The following is an 18231-nucleotide window of genomic DNA, read 5'->3' as shown; positions in this document are numbered from 1 at the left end:
CCTCAGAATAAAGCCAGCCCTGAGTAAGGCAGAGCTGAGGATGTCCTGCAGCCACTGCTTGAGCCCTGGGATCCAGCTGCACCTGGCTTTTCATCTATGTGAGCCACTAAATGGTTTTTGTGTTTTTTTAGCTCAGCCAAGTTTGAGAAGGAGTTTCTATAACTTGAAGCTCATGCATGACCCACACTTACATGTCATGCTTGCTGCTGAGTGGCAAATGGATAGAGGAGGGACAGAAGGAAAAGAGAAACCCGTAAGGAGGCTACAACAGCAGTCAGGCAAGCAGGCTTGCAGAGTGCCGCGGAACAGGATCCAGATTTTGGGGTGCAAGTGATTATACTGAAATGTGTGGCCATCTGTGTCCTGTATGCCACATGTATCAGGCTCCCTTGATATGTGGAGGCACCTCACTTTGCACGGACTCCGTCTCTCTGCCTGGGCCACTCTCATTCTCTGGGTCTCGCCTCAGATGAGCCTTCCTCAGAGTGGCTCCCAGGAAATCTGTCCAGGTGGACTCCCCCAGTTATCTTCTATGCTATCACTTGCTTATCCTTCATAGCATTGTCACAATCCATAATTACTTAACTTATTTGTCCCTTTGGTCTCTGTCTCCCCACAGGGGTATGTACACTTCGGGAGCACAGGGACTGGGTCTGTTCCTATCACAGTTGTCTCTGTAGTCCCTAAACACAGCCTGGAACACAACAGTGCTCAATAAATACATGCTGACTCCCCTTTGGCCCAATAACTCCTCTCCTGACAATTATTTCAAAAAGGCAACTCAAAAGAAGTCTTTTTAATCATACAGACACATGTAGTCATTGTAAATAAAATGTCCAAAAATAGAGGTCTTTAAATGAATAGCAATATGTCCGCAAGGTAGCTACTGCAGTCTGAGAAAATTACAGCTACAAAGATTTAGAAAAATGTCCCCAAATAATACCAAGTCATGAAGGAAGGATAAAACATCATATGGATTTCACCCATATTTAACAATGAATATGTACTTGTAATCAAAATCTAAAACACACATAGATAAATACAGGAAGGGAGGGTGCAAAAATAAACAGGTGATTTGGAAGGCGTATGGATCAGATTATTTTTTATAGTACTCTTTATTTCTTTACATGTGGATTTAATGAGAAATAGGCAGCACGGAGTTGTACGAAATGACCAGATTGAGAACAAAATGCTAGAGAACCTTGGGCTGTAGCAGGAAGGCTGATGTCACAGAGCCGCTGTGAAGTTTAAATGAGATCCTGGATTTTAAATGCCCAGGACAGGTCCAGCATAAATGTTTGTTCCATAAAATATAATAATAATAATAACAACTACTACTACAATAAAAGCATGATGCTGGTAAACATCATATTCTGCAGATAAGAGAATGAGCCCCACTACTACCCGTGTGACTTTGGAGAAAATATTTAATGTCCTTAAGCCTCAGTTTCCCCATATGCAAAAATAGATGAGAGTATCTTCCTTCCAGAGTTCTTGTGAAGTTTCCCTGAAAATAGGAAGCACTCACAAGGTATCAGTATCATTATTAAGCAGGAAGAGTGAGGAATAATGCTTTGGCGGGCCTCGTGGTATTGTCCCTCGATTCGGTTGATGCCGACTATTCCTTTATTGTAGCTGACTGAATGCAAGGTAAAGGGCTTCATCAGGCAAAAACAAGTGTAGAAAGAAATGAATCGTGATCCTTCAAGAGAGGAGAATTATTACTCCTATGTCACATCAAAAAGATACTTAATTATTCTAACATGGTTTGCAACCACTTACTGGCTACTAGCTGGGTCCTGTGTCAGGACCTCCATCCTCTTCTGAAGGCCTGCTGTAAGGGTAAATTGAAGTAGCAAATGAAGTCTGAGCTCCAGGGTAAAGGGAAGTAGAAAACGAGCTCTGTGACCACAAGGAGCCATCTCTCAAGTTACCGAGAAGAGTCAGGAACAATCGAAGGAGCAGAAGACTCTATACCCAGTATAGCACTGTTATGCAGCAAACAGAGGATCGGACAGCTATCTTAATCCACCTCCGCTTCTGACGGTTCATCCCTCTCAATGTCACATCTGTCTCCTGCTTCTCATCTCCTCACCCAAGCACATTAAAAATGGGCCCTAGGCAGCCCCTTCCCCTTTGGGGGAGCAGGTTTATAGTCAAACTGCATCTGCATTTAAATTTTAGCTCTATCTCTTCCTAGCTGTGTGACTTTGGGCAAGTTAAATAATCTGTGGCTATTTCCTGTGGCTCTTACAGGGTTAAATGAGATTTGGGGATGGTGCTTAGCACAAGGCCTGGAACACAAAGTCTTCAAAAAGTGGAAGTTGTGGTGGTGGTTATTATTATTATTACAAAGACTAGAGAGGGATTTCAGAAGCCAGTTAGGAAACGATTTTTAAAAAAAAGAAAAACAAGGAAAGGAAGGGAGAGAGGAAGGAATTTGACCTTGTGCATCCCAGCATAAAACTCTCCACTGCTTCTTTTCAGTTACAGAATGAAGTCCATCATCTAGACACATCCATGCAAAGTCCTCCAGTGTGACCTGAGCCTCTCTCCCAGCCTCCCTCTTATTATTCTTACCACTTGGACATCCTGACTTCACTCACACTGAACCCCTGGCTGACCCCCACCCCCAGATCATCATGACCTCTCACGGCTGGGCTAAGAGCCCCATCTCCATGTCCGCAGCCCCTGTGTATCTCGTTAGGATACGGAGCTTTCAGGGTACCTCTGTCAGTCTCCCCCACTGATTCATGAGTCCCAGGCAGACTAGCATCAGATTTGTTTTGGTGTCTCTTGCACCTCTAAGCCCAGCTCAACAACCATGTGTTGCATTGGATGGAAATACAATAAACTGTTTGTCATATGGTAGAAACAGTACTGGGAAAAGGTACAAAGCAGGGCGTGAGCAGTTGTCAAGAGGCCTACAGCATGGGCTCTGCACTTACTGAGAAGCCCTGCTTATTGCAACCAGCCCCAACCTTATCCTGCAGGGGGAGTCCAGTCGCCTGCCTTTCGCCCCCATGGTGCCCCCGCAATGAGCATATACACACCTCAGGCCATCTCTCTGCCTTTGTGGTTTCCTCACCTAAGCTTGAGGGAAAGCAGAATGAACATGTTTGCCCACAGCCAAAATGACCGTCTCCCACACCCCCAAATCTCTTCTCCCTTCCTCCCGACTCAACCATTCTTTCTGAGTCTCCACAAGCAGGGATGGTGGGGAGGGATGACATTTCTTCCTCTGAGAAGCAAAAACACAAAGTCCAAAGGGATGGAAACAAAGGCCCACATCCTGGGACTCACTGCTGTCCAAGTGATGCTAGCAGTTCATTCGTTATATAAAGACAGATTTATTCTCCTAGGCCACAGCTTCACTTTCCCCAGAAATCACAAGTTGAAGACTTCTAGGCCAAAGCCTCAGAGGCTTCATATGATATCCCTGTCCTGCAAAGTCCTGAAGATCATATTTATTTACTCTCTTCTACAATGCTCTGCAGGTAGGACACAGGAGCCAGTGGAAGTACAAGGGACATGAACGGAAGAACTGATGATTACTCCTGCCATCGCTAGGGTAGATCATAACGCTGCACAGATAACACAACTAACAACAATTAACCACTTTATATTGACAATCTGAGACTCAGATATGTCATCTATGACTGACTAGTCCATATCTCAAATGTGAATATTTATAATTTTTTAACTACACAGAAAAAAACATGTGGCTATTACATTTCCCACTGTGATGCTCTTGCTGGCCAAGAGCCTCCTATACATAATGCACCTGTTATAGTAAGTCCCCAGGCTAATGATCCAAAGTTAGAAAACCTTACTGATCTCTGAGTGGCTACACAAGGCTCATGTCTTAGTGAGGTTTCTCCCAAGCTTCTGATGACACTCAAAGGGCCATGTTACTGCCTTTTCTTATTCATGGCTTATGTTGCTAGGCTAGAAGAATTTACCCTAACATCTATGGCTTCTATTTAAGGGAGTATTTAAACACAGAATGAGTGAGTCCATTTCCTCACCTGCAGGAAGAAAGCAGAGTCCATGCCAAGGAATCCTCAAACCTCACTCTGGGTACCAGAAAAGCCATTTCCTCACATTGTATCTGAGAACTGGATACAGAATGCTAGTACCATGACTACAAATCCATTTTCCCTAATTCAGGTAACATGAAGGCTAGAGGTAGGGTGACTTCAGGGCTGATTTGACAACTTCATCAAGTATGCAGATTTTTTCCATGTCCGTCAATTTTGTTTCCAGTCTGGCTCCCCTCATAGTCACAGGAGGACTGCCACTGTTTCAGGAATCACATCTGGACAGGAAAACATCTAGAAGCACAAAAGAAACTCAATCTTCTAGCTTCCCCTTTTGAAGAGTTGAAAAAAACCTTTTCCACAAGCCTCCCATCAAGTCCCCTTTACATCTCTCTGGCCATAGTAGATGACACATCTGCCCTAAAATCAAATCCATGGCTGACAAGGGAAAATGGGATTTCTGTAACTAGTTAAACTAATCACAAATCACCCTTAACTGGAGATGGAGACAGCTCCATGACGAAACTGGGATCCATTAGCAGAGAAGAAAGGGAAAGTAGGCATGGGCAGTCAACTAGCAGCAGCCACACAATGTGGCCCCCCATCAACAGGAACCTTCCGGGGTTCTATGCTGTCTGTCCCAGAGGTCCCGTCAGGCTGAGAGGCTGTGGAAGAGAAGGGCTTTGGCACCTGGGTCAACCATGGTGTTTGCCTCTGGCTCTCCTTGGGGCCTCAGCAAAGTGTGTTGGGGAGGTGCTGACATGATGATTTGCAGCACCACTGCCCCCATGGGTTATTTACCCACCTATGCCACTTCCTGAGGCTTCCAAATCCCAGAGGATATGAGAGGATGAAAATATGGTCAAGGGCCAAGGGCAAAAGGAGCCACTTTATTGGGTGCCTACTAGACACAGGCATTTACACACTAGATCAATCAGTTCTCATGTAACTGTCCGCTGAGCAGCATTGGCACTTGGTCATAAATGAAGAAGCTGAGGCATGATCAAACAGCTTACCCAACATCCCACAGCTAGGAAGCAGCAGAGCCAAGACTCGAGCTCAAAGGTGCCTGACTCTGAAGCCTGCAGCTCCGTCTGCAGACATGTCACCTGCCAGGGTGGAACAGAGCACCAGGCCACAAGTAATGAAGAAGAAACTCACCAGTAAACATTAAGTCAGTGTAGGAATATAGTCAGAAAAGCTGAAGAAAGAGTTAATCATACTCAGGAAACCAGAAATCAGCATATTATGACCACATAAATATGCATCACATGCACACGTTACAGATGAAGCCCTCTGCACTCCCCGAATCCTACTTGTGTTGCCATGATTGATTTCATAAGACCCCTAAACCAAAGTTTGGTCCAACGCTTTGGTCCATGGACCAATGCTGCTCTGCAAACCATTTGTTCTCAGTTCACTATAAATACAGAAATGAAGGCCAGAGGATAGAAATGCTTTGGCATTGCCAGGACACCGAAGCACATAATCGGCAGACAGGGGCTAGGCCAGTTTGCGTGTTGCTCAACTCAGGTTGCATATGGCACAAGCTGCCTTCTAGTGTTGGTCTATGATGGGTTGGAAAATGGTTATGATAAATAAATAACTTTTTTTAAATCTTTGTACTTAATTACAGAAATCTGGAAAAGCACCACCTTAGAGTTTGCCTGGGTAGGTATAATTACTCCCAGTTTACAGGTGAAGAGAATGAGACTCAGGGATACTGAGTTGTCTGCCCAAGGCCAACACCATAGGTAAGAGGCAGGAAAGGAAAAACACTCATTCAGTAACTAAAATCTCTCAGCTCCTAATAACAGAAAAGAGTGTTGGCAAGAGGGAGGATGTAAAAAGGTGGAGGCCTGTTTAAAAAAAAAGCATTTCCTCTACTCTACAAATGCATTGCCAAAAGCTCAGCTGGGTTAAGATGCCTCAGGTGAGAACTGTCTATACAAAGAAGCCGGGAGTGAAAGGCAGACGGATGGTTCACTCCTGACAAGGGCTGGCCTTGTGCATCCTGGTTTACAGCCCAGCTCACTGACTGTCACTGCAACCTTGCTTCCACAAATCATGAAGGACTCTTCCTAAAGCCCTCCTACTCTGCCTCTAGAACTAACCAGCCCCATCGCCGACTCTAGGGAAGCCCCACCTCCCCAGAGCTTGAGTGTCCTATCATGACCTCCTGCCCTTCCCCAACTGGAAAAGCCCCACTGCACCTGAAAACACTTTTGGAATAGAGTGTCCTTAGAGCCAAGACACTGGGTTTCAAGAGCCAAGCCATGGTCAAGCTCATTTGGAAAGGGGGGATGTCAGTGGAGCTGGGCAGGGGTGCCCCACAGCCTTCCCAAGACAGGAGCAGAGTAAAGGATCAGACAGGGGACTCGAAAACTATTGCCCTCAATCCCGGAGCCCCAAGCACTTCCTGCTCTCTTTCCCTCAGAAGCCAGTGCTCTCACCCTTGTGACTTCTCTGCCACCCTGGGCCTATCTGCCTCAATCTCCTTTCCCTCCCATGTTTCCACTGCTTTTTGCCGCTTTACAGCCTCTGTCCCCTCACTCGCACACACTAGCTGGGGCCCCCCAGCCTCAGCGCTCCTTTGCAACTTTCCAAACACGGCACCACCACCAACTAGCTGCATCTCTGTTCCCAAGCTAACTTCCTGGAAAAGGAACCTGATTGGCTGGGCTCATCTTGCAAGTCGGGCCACTAATCAGGGGTCACCAGCCTACCTATGAATCAGCTTTCCTGGGGCCCAAGGTTAATCTCTGGTCTCAGCAGTTGTTGCCGGGAAAGGCCACATATGTAATATGGAGAATGTCTGCTTTAATCAAACAGACTGTAAACCACTGTATTCAAGGCAGACTTGACACCACTAACATTGTGTGGTCGAGAATAAAATAAATCAATAAATTCCTATTTTCCTTCAGTTCCCAACTCTGGCGACACCTTCTCTGGGAGGTCTTCCATGATTTCTCCAGGTTGACTTATTCCTTGTGCTCTCACAGCACAGTGTGAATCTCTCTAGAGAAACGCTCTCCATGTTAACTAGCAACTGCCTGCTTGCGTCTCTGCCATCTCCGCCAGACAGTGAGGGCTTTGCGACTCATTCCATACCACAGCCCCCTTTGTATCCACAGTGTGCAGCACGGAGCCTAGTGCTGGGCATAGAAGAAGCTCACTAAGTGGGCAGGGAGTGAATGACCAAATGAACAACTGAGTTGGCGCCTGAATGAAAGGCTGAACGTGAATTGTGCTATTCAGTTTGACAAATTTAAGTCCCTCTGTGTGTCCATTCTAGATAAAGTGATGTTTGGGGAGGGGAAAGGATAGGAGGAGGAATTAAGAGGTTGGAGACCTGACTCTACAAAGAAAAGTAAAAAGAAAGATTAACCCCAAGAAAAAAGAGACAAAGAGGCAGGTGACCTGCAGGCTTGGTTGTAGCATCTTTACTTCCAAGTGTTTTGGTCTTTTTAGATTCCTTGATATAGCAGGTGGGGTAAGGGATTAAAGCTTGGTTTCGGTCTCCCCACCTGTAAAATGGGGACAGTAGCAGCTGTTTGCTGGGTGGCTGAGGGGGTACAAATGTGGTAACAGATAACGAGTACCCAGCAGAGCACCTGGGGGCAGGTGAAAGAGGCTCCTGGGTTCTGTTGAGCAGTTTGAGAACTGCCGGGAACATGCCAGGCAGGCTGCCAGTGGCAGAAGGTGAGCGTGCGGGGGCTTCCACCGGGCGGTACCGCATCGTTACAAAGTCACCCCTCACCCTGGGCCTTACAGCAGGAGGGGCGGCAGCAGAGGGGCCAATAATAGTGTCACAATGTTAATTATTAAAATACTGTGTCTGTTTTTGTCTGGGGACAAGGCATTTGATCTTTGTTCTCCTTCTATAAAGATGAAAGGTAAGGTGCTACCAAAGGCTCAGACTCTGAGCGGAGAGGACAACATGCCTACCTGGCTGCCTGGTGGGAAGGCTTCAGCCCCCAGCCCCCAGCCGGCGAATGTTCCGGAGGTCCAGCCTGAGGGCAGCTGGCACGGGAACAAGGCAGACAGCTCCTCCAGGAGGCCAGGCTCTGCCCATTCAAATGACAGTCCTCTGCCCGGGCTGGCAAAGGAGAGTCAGAAAGCAAAGTGAAGGGCTATCCCCAAGAGAAACAGAAGCAAACGTCCACACAGAAACTCACACGTGAATATTCATAACAACATTATTCATAATAGTCCAAAGATGGAAACAACCCAAATGCCCATCAACTGTGAATGGACAACTGAAATGCAGTATTATCCATGCAATGGAATATTATTTGGCACTAACAAGGAATTAAGAACTGATACAACAAGGATGAAAATTGAAAACATTATGCTAAGTACAAGAAACCAGTCACAAAAGACCACCTATGAGTCTATTTACATGAAACGTCCAGAATTGACAAATCCACAGAGTTGGAAAGTAGATTAGGATGCCAGGGGGCTGGGGGGACAGGGGGTTGGGGAGTCTCTGCTAATGGGCACGGGGTTGCCTTTTGAGGTAATGAAAATGCTCACCTCTGAAAATACACTATAAACCACCAAACTGTGTACTTTCAACAGGCCAATTTTGTGGCATGTGACTTATACCTTAATAAAGCTATTACATTAAAAAAGGAGAGGAAATGAAAAGGAAGAAAAGAAGAGAAGGGAAAAGGAAAGAAAAAGGGGAGAAAAAGAGCAGGAAAGAAGGAAGGAGGCAGTGTGCAACAGCAGCTCATGCCTGAGCTCTGGGTCGGTTCTTGGTGCTCCTATTTTCCTTTAGAAAACTTGAGCACCTACTTAGTGTCACACACTGGTCAAGGCGCTGGGTCTACAACAGTGAATAAGATGGACAATGCCCTGTTCTCTCGGTGCCTATGATTCACTGGAGAAATCTTTCCCCTCCCCCCAAAAAATTTTCTGTGATTTGAAAAGGCAAATAATTAATTGCAAGTGTGGTGAGACCATGAAGCAAATATGGAGCTTAAAGAAAGAATCCTTTAGCATAGACAAGCATGCCAAGTATGGGGACAATTCTGGGCAGACGGGCCAGCATGTGCAAAGGGCATGGGGTGGAAAAGGACTCAGTATGGTAAAGGCACTGAAATAAGATGAGGGGCCTGGAACAGTCACTATGCCACTTGTCCATGTGAACTTTAGGCTAGCCCCTTCCACTCTCTGAGCTCCCATATGTTATGGCAGGGAGAAGAGCAGCGCCTGCTCACCCACAGGCATGCCTGGTTCTGTGCTGGGCAGACAGTAGGGCCCAAATATTTCCCTCCCTCTCCACCCCCAACTCATGTACTGGCTAAGGCCTATTCCCTTGGCCCGGCTTGTGTATTCTTCCCTTCTCTCTAGAAGGATAGATATTCCCGGGACACTCTGCTAAAGAGGCACATGTGCCACCCAATTCTCTTGGTAATGGTACGAGCCAGACAGATTTCCCCTGAATGCCCCACACTGCATGGGCCACAACAATTAGCCATCATCATGAACTTTGTTCACCTTGTGAACTTTCTCCCTTGAACAAGCAGGAGCTGTTAGGTCCTTGCTGCCCAGAGTCCCCACAGGGGCTGCCCCCATTGCCTCCTCTTCTCCTTAATGGCCCATCAGCAGGCTCCAGGCTCTGTCTGAACCTAGGCTAGAAGCTCAAAGAAGGGAGAAAATGCAATGCTGCTGAGAAGAGCAGAAACTTTAGACTCAACCATGCCCAGACTCATGCAGAATTACTTCTACCTCCTCCTGGCTGACAGCCCTGGGGTGTGGGACTCCCCCTCCCTGGTCATCTTTCCCCAGAAGTATGAGCCTTCTGCTACCATTCATGGAGTTTCTTCAATATCTAGCTGAAGCCTCACCATCACCCATGACACTTGGCACGACAGTTATTCCCATTTTACAGAAGAGTAAACTGAAGCTCAGACAGTTGAAATCAAGTACCGAAGGTCATACAGCTAGTTGATGAAATAACCTGGATTTGAACCCAAGAAGTGTGGCTCCCAGTCTTTATAACCACACACTGTGACACCCCTCAACTATAAAATGGGCCAGTAACAGCTGTGTATGGGGGGGGGTTGTGAGGACTGACTGAGCTAATGTATGTAACACACCTGGGGGCTTGAAACAGGGATATACAAGGTGCTGTGCCTGGCCCACAACCCCTGTACCCCTGGAGTTTAAGGGGGACTGTGCTGTGGGAGGGGATTTTTTTTGACCTCCCGAGGAGGTGTGCTCAGGGAGAGACTGACAACACTGAATGACTGCCCCATGTCTCTGAAGTTTCCATCTTGTCCCAGGATTCTCCCCACAGAACGGACCCAGGAGAGGTGATGAGCTTCCAGGGGAACCTGCTGGTGTCAGCTGCTGGGGATCTGGAGCCTGACAACGGCTCTGGCTGGAAGCTTTAGTGGCCAACTGGGGGAACCGGTAGGGCTCCCCAGGAGGTGGGCTGGGGTCCAGGCTGCCTGGATCCATCAGCACCAGTGGCTATCAGAGTCAACTCCAGGAGTCTCCACGGATGCTGAAGCAGAGGGACCATCTCCAGGAGAAACTTTCAAAGGAGCCCTGAACCCCAGCCTGTCAGTGAATGGGACAGCACAGCGCCCAGTTGTAAGGGAGGCGGCATTTTCCCCAGTGGAGTCGGGGAAGCAGCAGATGGAAGTGAAAGGAGCCTGATTTCACTTCTAGAACTTACCAAGAGGGAGTTCCTAACCTTTCTGAGACCGTTTCTCCACCTGCAACATGAAGCAGATAACGCGACCTTACAGAGGATCATCAGAGCTAACACAGGGCAAGTATCTAGCATAGGGGCCAGCCCACAGTCTCATTTTAAAATAATAATCATAGTTATTGTTTACTGTAGTAAACTTTATACATGCATATGATACCCTCATTGAATCCCCACAATCACTGTATGAGGCAGATATTATTAACAGTCCCATTTCCCAGATGAGGAGACTAAGGTATAAAGAGTTACAAGATTGCATGTTCAAAGTCACACAGCTGGGGAGTTGTCAAGCAGGACCCTGAATACAGGCAGTGAGATTTCAGAGCCTCCATCTGAATTGCTTGCGTTCTCCGGAGGCCTTCCCTGCCCCTTCTCAGGAATTTACACACACACCTATTCATGTTTACAGGGCCATTCATGGTAACTGGGGCAGTGTGGAGGAACAGGTAACACCAGGTGTGGAGTCTGGACAGTACCTGCGCCTCCTCGAGGCGAAATAGCAGTGTCTCCCCAAATCCATGCAACAGCCCCATGAGAGACACAGTATATTAACTTCATTGTGCAGCCGAGAAAACAGAGGCAGAGAGGTAAAGTGTATCATCCAAGGTGATGGTCCGGCAGTGAGAAGGAAAATGAGAGCCCACTCCAGCCCTGTGCTGAGTTCCAGGAATACAATCACTAGATAATAAGTTACTTTACCTCTGCCAGGCCAGGCAGCCTTGTGTCTACACAGGAAAACAAAGGCAGATAAATACAGGAATTCACAGCCCTATAAAAAATGAATTAAGATAAAATATGTACCCTTACTACTTAATGAGGGAGGTTTATGAACACAAATGCATGACAATGACTCAAGAGCATAATTATCTTATCACAAGTTAAAGGCAATAGATTTTCATTTCTAAGTAAATATCATATTTCCTTGAGCTGAAAACACACCTCCCCCACCCCCCCGCCATTTGGTCATTTCCAAGTCCAGGTGCAACACACTAGGGATGTGTGGACACTGGGTACGAATTGTTCTTCCCAGCCCCCTGTAAAGGTTGGTATTAAATTGAGAATGTGCCAGACCACGGATTTGCCTTAGAATCGAGGTCCTGGACTCGTACCTCTACCCTAGGTAAAGCTGCTCTGACTCTGACCCCTGCCTTCCTTTCCCTCTTGCAAGTCAGAAGAGGAAAACTCTGCCACCCTCATCAGTAGATGAGAGGCAACCAGCACTCTTACAGGACTTGTGAAGAGTTAAGTGATAGGGAAAGAGACAGTACATACCTTCTCTCCAGGACTTCCCCTCTCCTCTGCCCCTAATGCAAGGACATGGGGACGGCTGGCTGAGCCTGGATCCCCTGCCCTAGGCTGGAGGTGCGCGGGCAGTGGTCATGTGCGTCCAAACAGGAGGTGGCCCACTGCGCGCCACTCAGTCACTCCGTGGTGGTGCCCAGCCTCGAGCCCAAGGCTCTGACTTCCCAGAATGAACGCTTCTCGCTCTGCTGCTTCCACTGTTTGTTCAAACTCCCTGCCCAGAAGGAGCCTTCAGCTGGCAGGTGAGGCGCGATGCTGCCGTCCTGGAGGCGGAACAGGCCTTGTGTCCATGAGCCAGTCACTTCATCCCCTCTCTGCTGTTCAGACTCCCTCAGCTTCACCCTGCCCCAGCCTCCTTCTCAGGATAAGCAGTGGGCCTCCTTCAAAGGCCTCCTTTTTCAAATATTCAAATGTGAGAATTACAGCAATCATGGGCCATCAAGGGCCTTCTCTCTCCCAAAGTTTTAAACATGAAGTTCAAATGTAAAAGGAACAAAACAGTCAAAGAAAGTACCCAGTCAGGAATCAGAAGTGCAGGGTTCGGGCCCTGACCCTCACTGTTCCTGTCTGTGGAATGGGCACAGCCCTTTCCTACCTCTGCACTTGGCTTCCCAGTTCCTTTTCAGCCTGGCTTCTGAGGTGCTAAGGCTGAGACCCCCATTGCTCCCAGCAAGCTCAGTCTTGAGGGGCAGGGGTGTCCTGCTGGAAAAGCTTAGGGCTGTAAGCTTTGCAGGGGGCAGCCTCTGGCCTGCCTGCCTTGTTAATGCCTGTTGAATGATCACTCGGCCATGCTTTAGCCTCCTTTTAAATGGCAGACCCTAAAGACATTCAGATACGACTTCAGTTAATGCCTCTTAACAACAACCCATTGGCCTGGGTGCTGTCTCCACCCTGGGTGCAGCAGGAGAAAACCGAGGCAAGTCCCTGCCCACAGCATGTGGGGGACACAAGCTGGGAGGGCTGGGAGCTCAAGGGAGCAGGTGACGGCCTCAGATGGCCCCAGGGCGAGTGTCACCAAGGCAAATGGCCAGCAGCTCCCAAATTACCTGGGAGCCACTGAACCCAGCCAGCGCTCGGCAAACACAGGTCTCCCCCAGGCAGGGGGACTGGCTAGAGCCTCAGAGCCAGGTTCCGGATCCCAACTCCCCCGCCAGAACCTGCCTGCCTGTGGGCCACGACTTGACCTACCTATAAAATGGGAGTTAATAGCACCTGCCTCGTCGGGTCATGGAATGCTCAGAACAGAGCCTAGCACAGAGCTAATTCTATGGTATTGTTCATTGCTATTACCTGCCCAGAGGTTTACATACATTATTATCTCACAGAATCTTCATAACAAGCCTGGGAAGAAAGAATTCATTTCTAGGTGAAAAACCTGAGGCTCCAGTCACATTGCTGGTTTGTAGCAGGGCTGAGACTTAAAGGATGTTCTTTGTAACTTGAAGTTCCACTGTACCAGGTTCCCTCCTGGAGGGAGGGGATAGAAAACACAACATTGTGGGAAAGAGGGAGATAAATGACAGAGAAGGGAAATCAACACCAATGAGAAAGGCTCAAAGTGGGAGAGGCTGGCTGGGAAGGGGCAGACAGATGGAGCATCTTTTCTCCCCATCAACTATGCACTGCCTCCCAGGGAGGATGCTGGCTGCAGCCCAAGGGTCTGTTGGGGGCTCCAGGCCTTTCCCAGCAATGCTGCAGGCTCTGAGCCACAGGAGAAGTCCTGCTGCAGACACACCACAGATCAGCAGCCATGAGGGAGAAAGGAGAAGTGCAGGCCAGTCTGCGTAGCCCCAAGTCAGGACCCTACACAGGCCATGGGGATCTAGTACAACCACAGGCTAGGACAGCCTAGTGATACCCCACTGTCCCCAGGCTCCTCAGATCCCAGACATGTCATTCTGGCTAAGGGAATGGGGGGACAGGGCTCAGAGTATGTGGAACCACATGGGTGGGTGGGCGTGCCACACCCCCATCCATCCCACAGGCAGCAGGGCAGGCTGGTGAGGACATGGGCAGGAGCCTTGAGGACTGGCAGCTGTGACCACAGGCCAGGCATCTTTCTGGCCACAAGCAATGGCAAAAGAAGACCAAACTACCTTCTCAGACTAGAAAGAGAAGGAGTCTCTTCAGCTCAGAGACATTCCTGCCTAGTACCACTTACCCATTTCCAGACTTGCCAAATGTTACAGCAGGAAAGGGGCTTCCCAAAGTCAGCCAACGGGACCTTCATATTTCGTAGTGGAGGAAAATAAGGTCACCCAAATTTGGCAGATGAAAATGGAATCAGAATTTGGGTGCTCCAACACCTACAGCTTGTCCCATGGTCTTTGGGGGAAATATAGGAGATCTGAAGAGAAGTCTCCATGGCTCTGCCTCTGGATGTAATCCCAGTAAGCAATTTGTACCATTCTAGAAGCTTCCTTCAGCCTGTGGATTCTATAGTTCTGAGGTATAGGGTGGCATGCATGCATCGTGTATGCTCGTGTCTGTATTCATTCAACAGCAAATATTTATCGAGTGTCTGGGGCCAGGCTCCATTTTAGGCACTAGAGACACAGCAATTCACAAGCCAGATGAAGCCTCTCCTCTTGTGGGCTGAGGTTCCAGGGGAGAATCCTGTAGCCTGTGGGAGTCTATGACAAAGGACTCTAGTGTATTACTTGTGCCCAGATTCTGGTAGGTGGGGAATGTCCCGTTAATACTCTTGGGAGCCACAACCCGTCTGCTGCTCTCCTCGTGCTTCAAAGGGGTCTTGGGCAAATCTTGTGGAAACACCTCCCAAGCCCCCCAAAGCCTGACTGCCTGCTCCCACAATACCCGAGGGTTCTGACGTCTGGCACAGGCCTTGCAATCCCCGATTTTGTTCTCTGACTTTCTGAGCAACCTGACGAGGGACTGCATCCATGTCTCCTCTAATCCCCAGCACCTGGGAGATGAGCGCTCCCTATAAACTCTTGTTGCATAAAAGGCTGATTGAAGCCATTGATTCTGAGCTCTGTTTGCTCATCTGTCAAACAGAGGCGATAACTATCTGGAGACACCTGATGGTCCCGCAGATCAGATGAGACGAGTAGATGGAAGGACCTTGGACCCAGCAAGCTGCTCTTCCAGCAATAGCTCTTATTATCCCCCATAAAAATGGCACCAGTTAAGCGCCTCTCTCTGGGAGAGGACTCAGCCGTGGAGATCCCCAGTGTTAGATGGGAGCATGTGCTTATGCAGGAACACGTGTGTGAGCATGACTGCCCGTGCCAGCCTGGAGGGCCACAGTGGACCCAAAAGAAGATCTGAAGTTTCAAGGAGGCTTCAGGGAGCAGGGACCTCCTCCCCAGCGAGCCCTCCCACAAGGACACATGGCTGCCCAGGTCAGCAGGGCACTAGATAAATAAGCCCACAGTGGAGGGCAAAGTGGAGGAAAGGAAAGAAAAAGAAGGCACCACCGTGTCCTCACGCCTGTCCATTTGTCTGTCTGCTGCAGCCAGTGGCCTGCCTGGCAGGACGGAAGCACTGCCTGGCTGTAAATGACTGCTGGCTCCAGGCTGGCCACCCACCCTGGCCGCCTGCACGGAAGCACCAGACTTTACCCAGCAAATCGGGAAGGAACTGGAACCTCTGAACTTGGGACTTGGGCTCTGTCGATAAGCCAGTGGGCAAACAGAGGGCAGGGGCTGAGGCTCCCCTTTATACACACAGAAGCCCGGCTCCAGGCTGATACTGCCAAGATCTTTGCCCTTTAGTTCAAACAGGAAATCTTAAAATGGAAAATGAGCTGCGTAAGGAAGGGGCGCGGCCACCAGCCTACAGGAAAGACTGAGCAGGTTGTTCAGGATAAAGCATTTGGGCTTCGTTGTGGAGGAACACCGCCAGCCCAGCATGCTTGGGAGAAGGCACGAACCACCTGGGGAAGGTGGATGGCAGCTGGAGGGCCAGGAAGAATCAGAAGCCTGGGACCCACAGCACCACACTCACTTGGCATGTGGCTTGTGGGGAGTAATCCCACCCACAGGAGCCTCAGTTTTCCCATCCTTCAATGGGCTGGCAATGCCATCAGAGGGCACTTGAGAGGATCTGAATGAAGGGAGAAAGCCACCTGCAAATCGCACAGGGTTTGACTGGCCAACCCTGCATCCTGCCGAGGCGCCCCCGAAACGTATTTCACAACTGAGAGGGAAAATCCTAAGTAACATCTCCTGCACCCCATGCCACCCCCATACACCCCCATGCTAGAGTTCAAAGAGGAGAAAATTGGGAGGAGATAATTAGAGAACCGCAGCAGTCTCCCTGCTGAGGTTTCCAAGTAGCTATTCACCTGTAAATTACCCCTCACACCTTAACTCCATCTCCAGATCCTTCTGACAAGGTAGATTCATTTATTTACATCTCTAACTACCCTGCTTTGGTAAACATTCCAACAAGCTTGAATAGCCCATTAAAGAAAGGAAAAAAAAAAACATTGAAAAAGTGAGGCTGACTGGAGAGAGAGAGAAATTAACTCTAGGTCATTACTGGCTCTTACAGAATTAACCTTGGCAGATAATTAATGAGGAATCAAAGCCAAGGCAGACCTCATCCTGAGCCAAAAGGGAGCCGGCCACAGCAGGGCGGGAACCACAGGAGGCTCCTTTTCCCCATAGCCCACACCTCCCACAGCAGCAGGTTCCAGAACCTTCCAGTAATCTCCCCTCAACTTCTGCCCCAGGCAGTCCTTTCACTCCCAGGAAGAATCCTCCTTATCTGGTGAAGTCGCTCTTGACTCTCCTCTCACTCACAGACCCACAACCCTTCCAGACCACCCCCCAACCAAGACCTGGTCGCCTCTGAGCCTGACACACCTTGGACACTCGATCAGTACCTGCTGAGTGAGTGAATCAAGGTACTATTCAACTCAGTGCCTTAAAGCCTCTCATATTTGTTGAACTGCACAGACACTACCTCAGATTAAAGCCACCATTGTCTTAGTCTAGACCAGGACCTCCAACTGTTTTCTCTTCATCCAATCTCTCCTCTTCTCACCCTCTACATTAGCTTCCCAAAAGACAAGCAAAAAAAGTGAAAGAGAAGATCATAGTTACAGTAGTGGCCCCTGGAATCTGACAGCCTGGGTTTGAAGTCTGGGTCAGCAATAGATCACCTGTGTGGCCTTGAGTAAATTACTTAACATCTCTGAGCCTTAGCTTCCTCATCTATTAAATATGAATAATAATAGAATCTACTGCCTTATAGTTGTGTGCACTCTGAGTTAGTGAAGAAATTCCTAGCACTTAATAAACATTAGCTATTAACAACGGCATATTACTATCATCATGATTGCTTAAAATACCTTCACTGCCTTCACATTGTCCTCGAATGAAAAGGTAAGCTCTAGTTCAGCATGGCTCATGACACCTGGGTCCTGCATGCCTCTCAACCTCAATCCTCATGCCTTCCTCCCCAATCCAGCCGCAAAAGTCCTCGTAATTTCCCAAATGCTCCAGTATCTCTCCACCTCAGCTCTTCGTGTAGCTTTCTGTGCCTTCCAGGAATGGCACCCCAAGATGCATGCATGCACAGACAAGAAACCCTGAAAAGTGTCCACAAAGGACCTTGGCCCTGAGAGGTTTATCCCAGTGGCACAGAGAGCATGTGTGAGACGCAGAGCTGGGCCTCGCAACCAGCCCAAGTTCACGTGCCTTCTGAAAAGAGCTCTCTGCTTGCTTTGAAACATCCAACCATCCTATGAAAAAGAAAAGTAGATATGAGTCTCCAGTTTTAAAATGAAGGAACTTTGGTCCATTGAAAACCAGTGACTTGCCCATGGTCACCACTTAGTAGCAGCAGGAATAGAATCTTGAGACTTCCAACACAGAAGAATGGAGAAAGGCACACCCATTTGGAGATGCATCTGAGTTTATATCCCACCCCACCCAGGACTTGGGCAAATGTTCATCACGCTAGGCTCCCAACTTCTTCATCTGTAAAGTGGAGGTAAGAATGACTTCCTGCAAGGTGGTTTGGGAAGATGAGCTGAGACTCCTGCTGTATGATAAAGTGCCCAGCCACTGCCTTGGCCGGCCTTGGGAAAGGAGTGGGGGAGGACGTGCTGCACAGAGGCAAGTGCGCAAAGATTTGCAAGTGGCATGGAAAAGCAGAAGGCAACCCCGCCTCCTCTCCTGGGCTCGGGACCCC

The 18231-nt window shown here is 48.6% G+C and overlaps 1 long non-coding RNA gene across 2 annotated transcripts in view; it reads right to left on the bottom strand.

Moving 5' to 3' along the window:
* Positions 1-2746: 2746 nt before the first annotated feature.
* Positions 2747-18231, bottom strand: part of LOC130683023 (uncharacterized) — a 54066-nt gene continuing 38581 nt past the window's right edge. For both annotated transcript variants that reach the window (XR_008996581.1, XR_008996582.1), the window contains exon 3: positions 2747-4705. This is a non-coding gene — a long non-coding RNA (uncharacterized LOC130683023). The remainder of the gene's footprint in view (positions 4706-18231) is intronic.

The sequence above is a fragment of the Manis pentadactyla genome, chromosome 3 (assembly GCF_030020395.1).
Source record: "Manis pentadactyla isolate mManPen7 chromosome 3, mManPen7.hap1, whole genome shotgun sequence".
NCBI classification, from domain to species: domain Eukaryota; kingdom Metazoa; phylum Chordata; class Mammalia; order Pholidota; family Manidae; genus Manis; species Manis pentadactyla.
The sequence above is the reverse complement of the archived record's forward strand: the minus strand, read 5'-3'. Positions and strand labels throughout refer to the sequence as shown.